The sequence below is a fragment of the Garra rufa genome, chromosome 1 (genome assembly GCF_049309525.1).
Source record: "Garra rufa chromosome 1, GarRuf1.0, whole genome shotgun sequence".
Taxonomy (NCBI): domain Eukaryota; kingdom Metazoa; phylum Chordata; class Actinopteri; order Cypriniformes; family Cyprinidae; genus Garra; species Garra rufa.
In genome coordinates, this window is record NC_133361.1 from 86,840,555 (window position 1) to 86,845,434 (window position 4,880).

The window sequence follows — 4,880 nt, forward strand, 5'->3', positions numbered from 1 at the left end:
CAGATGGTGTGTGTAGTCCCCGGTCCGTAGACCCACGAGGACGGTGAGCTTGACCTCCAGGCTCCTCGGCCCTCGGGTACACGAGGAGTGGGTGATCCTTTGCCTGGGGGTGCAGCCAGAGCAAGAGGGATCCAAGACTCGGCCTGTGCTACGCCAGGACGCGAGAGATAAGGCCATTGTCGGCATTCCGCGGACAAGAGGGCACTGCAATCCCCGGCCCTTGGGCTCACGGGGAAGACAGTAGGGGCCTCTGCCTGGTAGCCAGCCAGTGCATGAGGCACTCCTCAGTCTTGTTCTAAGACAGACGAGGAGTCTTAGTCCTTGGTCAGGTAGTTTCCGGAACCAGAGGGACCGCATTACACTCGGTCTGATAGCATACTGCGTCAGAACACGAGGACAAGTGAGCCATTGTCTAGCATTCCGCGGACAAGAGGGCTGTAGAGTTCTCGGCCCGCAGGCACACGAGAATAGAGACCTCCGCCTGGTTCGCCAGCCAGTGCAGGAGGCACCCCTCGGCCCTCGGGCACACGAGGGGTCTTAGTCCTTTGTCTGGGGGTTCAGCCATGACAAGAGGGACTGAAAGCTCGGTCTGAAGTGTCAGAACGCGAGAGTAAGAGCCTTTGTCTAGATTTCCACGGACAACAGGCTAAGTATTTCTTAGTTTTGCAGATCTCATTAGTTTGGCGAAACTCACTTCTCTTCTTTCCGCAGAAAGATGCGCCTTGAGAAGTCTTCTCCTGGCTAGGGAGGTGGCTGACTCTCTAGGCCTAGCGCACTAGGCCGAGAGCACAGCAGAGCCTGGAGCGGCTCTGAGGTCAAGCTCATAAAACCTAACGAAAGTTAGGGGCGAGGACCAACCCGCAGCTTTGCAGATGTCTTCTATGGGGACACCTGCAGTCAGAGCTCTCGAGGCACTCATGCCCCGAGTAGAATGAGCCTTGAGTCCCAAAGGCGAGGGAAGATCAGAGGACTCGTAAGCAGTAGTTATGGCATCGATGATCCATCTACTAATAGTGGGCTTAGAAGCCGGGCTCCCTCTCTTAGGGGGGCCGTAACAGACGAACAGTTGCTCTGTTTTACGCCACGTGGCAGCTCTGTGGACGTATGCGTCTAAGGCTCTGACTGGGCACATGCAATTCAACTTCCTGTGACCTGGCTCCACGTATGGAGGAGGATAGAACGCCTGTAGCGTTATAGGCTGCGGTGCTAGGGAGGGGACCTTCGGGATGTACCCGACCCTGGGATATAAGAAGGCTTTGGCCATCCCTGGGGCAAACTCTAAGTGGGACGGGGCCACTGACAAGGCCTGCAGGTCGCCTACTCTCTTGAGGGAGGTAAGTGCTAACAGAAGCGCTGTCTTTATTGTGAGTATGCGATCCGTAGACTCCTCTATCGGCTCAAAAGGGGGCTCACTTAGAGCCTCTAGCACCACAGCGAGGTCCCACGCGGGGACCCTGGGTGTCACTCGAGGCCTCAACCTGAGCGCACCGCGGAGGAACCGTATGACCAAGGGCTCTCTGCCCACTGAGAGACCACCTAGAGGGGCGTGGTAGGCACTTATAGCCGCCACGTAAACCTTCAGGGTGGAGTGAGCTAGCCCTGCAGACAGGCGAGACTGTAGGAACTCCAGAACTGTACCAACTGGGCAGTTGACTGGGTCTAAGTGGCGCTCGTGGCACCATCTCGCAAACAGGTTCCACTTGAGGCCATACAGTTTCCTCGTAGAGGGAGCTCTGGATTGGAGAAGGGTCTCAACCACCTCAGTAGGGAGGCCCGCTCCTATGAGTTGCGCCCCCTCAGGGGCCACACCCATAACCTCAACTTCTCCGGGTGGGGGTGGCAGACTGCGCCCCCGACCTGGGACAGGAGGTCCCTCCTGACGGGAATCTCCCATGGAGAGCCGTCGAGGAGAGATACCAGGTCCGAGAACCATACTCGTGCCGGCCAGCGCGGGGCTACTAGTAGCAGCCGCACTCGAAACCGACGGACCCGTTCCAGAACTCCCGGGAGCAGAGCGATCGGGGGAAAGGCGTACAGACGCAGCCTCGGCCACGTCTGTGCCATGGCGTCCAGCCCCAGTGGAGCTGGAGGCACTAGAGAGTACCAGAGGGGACAGTGCGATGTCTCTTGAGTCGCAAACAGGTCCACCTGTGCCTGGCCAAAAACTCTCCATATCTGCTCCACCACCTCTGGGTGGAGCATCCATTCCCCGGGCCTCGGCCCCTGTCTCGACAGGACGTCTGCTCCCACATTCAGATGTCCAGGAATGTGGACTGCTCTCAGGGAGAGGAGTTTTCCTTGAGACCACAGGAGGATCCGATACGCCAGCTTGAATAAGGGGCGTGAGCGGATCCCTCCTTGATGGTTTATGTAATAAACTACCGCTGTGCTGTCTGTACGAACAAGGACATGACGGTTTCTTAGGTCTGGTAGAAAACTCTTGAGGGCCTGGAACACCGCCAGCATCTCTAGACAATTTATGTGCCATGAATGATGGTGCGGGCTCCACAGGCCTTGGGCTGAGCGGCCACTCATGACCGCTCCCCATCCGGTAAGGGACGCGTCTGTCGCTAGTGTGACACGGCGGCATGGCATCCCTAAAACCGGTCCCTGAGAGAGAAACCAGGGTTTCTTCCACATGACCAGGGCACGTAGGCAACGCCGCGTGACACTGATCTTGCGGAATGGGTTTCCCCTCGGGGAGAACCCCCTGGTTTTGAGCCACCACTGTAGTGGTCTCATATGCAGCAGTCCAAAAGGTATCACGTTGGAGGCGGCTGCCATAAGACCTAACAGTACTTGGAACTGTTTGACAGTGAGTGACTGGCCTAGCTTGACCGCATTTACTGCAGTAAGTATGGACTCTATCCGAGCAGGTGACAACCGTGCCCGCATCGTGGATGAATCCCATACCACGCCCAGATAAGTAGTCCTCTGTAGTGGAGAGAGGACGCTTTTCTTGGCGTTGAGTCTCAACCCTAACTTCTGCATGTGAGCGAGAACAACACCTCGATGCTGAACCGCTAACTGCTCCGAGCTGGCTAGGATCAGCCAGTCGTCTATGTAATTGAGTATGCGGATGCCCTGGAGTCGCAGTGGAGCCAGCGCAGCATCCACACACTTCGTAAAAGTTCTGGGTGAGAGAGCTAGGCCGAACGGAAGAACCCTGTATTGGTACGCTTCGCCCCTGAAAGCGAACCTGAGGAACTTCCTGTGCTGAAGAAGGATGGAGACGTGAAAATAAGCGTCTTTTAGATCTATCGTGACAAACCAGTCCTTTGACCTGATTTGATACACGACCTGTCTGACAGTAAGCATCTTGAACTTCAGTTTTCTGACTGAGCGGTTTAGAAGCCTGAGATCTAAAATGGGCCGAAGCCCCCCATCCTTCTTCGGAACAATGAAGTAACGGCTGTAGAACCCGGATTCCCTGTCTTGAGGAGGGACCACCTCGATGGCCTCCTTCCTCAGAAGAGTATCTACTTCTTGTTCCATTACCAGACCCTGCTCGGGGCTTACTAATGTTGGAAATACCCCGCTGAAAGGTGGCGGCTTGGTGCCGAACTGGATAGCATAACCTTTCTCTACAGTACGCAGGACCCACTTTGAAACATTTGGCAGTAGTTTCCACGCTGCCAGAAAGTTTACTAAGGGTACCAGCCTCTCGAGACTGGTGTCTGGATTTCTTCGAGGAACTAACTCGGAGACCTGTAACAGCGAGCTGGCAGGAGACTCCTGAACTAGCTCCTCGGTTTTCTGAGGGCCTCGAGGGGGTTTGAAAACCGCACTCGGGGGTGCGGTGCAAACCCGCTCGTGAGGGGCTGCCCCCAACGGCCCTGAGCCACAACTGTCAGGGCCGCTTAGCCGCGGACTTCCTCGACTGAAGGACGACCCTCAGGTCGGGCCTTCTGTCGGGCGCCCGCGACTTAGGGCGTCGCCTTCCCCGTCCTCTAGGCTGGGCCGGAGGGGTACGGGTGGCGACGCTCCGTTTCTGTGCCTCTCTATACGAGGAGCTCGTACACGGTTGGGGCTGCTCCCGTCCAGCAGCCCCAGAGGAGTAAACCCGGCGAGGAAGGAAGGACCTGAACGCCGCAGCCTGTCGACGAGCCTCCTGGTGCCTGGCGACAACTGTGTCAACCGAGGCACCAAAGAGGCCGGATGGCTGCAGGGGGGCGTCCAGGAGCGTGACCCTGTCCTTTTCTCTAACTTCGGACAGGGACAGCCAGAGATGCCTCTCCGCTGCCACCAGGGCTGCCATAGACCGGCCCACTGCGCGGGCGGTCTCCTTGGTGGCGCGGAGAGCGAGATCTGCAGTACGTTGCATCTCTGACATATTCACTTCCTCACCGTCACTCAACTCTTTCAGCAGGTCGGCTTGATAGGCTTGTAGCACTGCCATGGTGTGAAGGCAAGCGCCAGCCTGACCTGCTGCCGTGTACGCCTTGCCCATTAAGCCTGATGTAACTTTTAGGGGCTTAGTGGGCAAGGGCGGAGCCTTTAGGGCTGATGCCGAACCGGGGGACAGATAGCCCGCAAGCGTCTGCTCTACCCGTGGCATCGCCCTATATCCGCACTCCTCCGCGCCCGCGATGTTTCCATAGTTCTCAGCGGGGTTGAACAGGCGGAAGGAGTACGGCTTCTCCCAAGATCTAGAAAGTTCTTTGTGTAGATCGGGGAAGAAGGGAAGGCTCCGCTTAGGAGGTGCTGATTGTGTCCGCAGGAAGCGCTCATCTAATGCGCTTCGCTGCGGCTCATATGCTTTGCGACTTTCTTCCGCGGGCCAAGCGATGTTGAGCTTGGCCACAGCGTTCGTCAGCACCTCCAAAAGCTCCTCGTAGTGAGGCGAGCGGGGCGGCGGTTGTGGCACATCATCCGGAGCT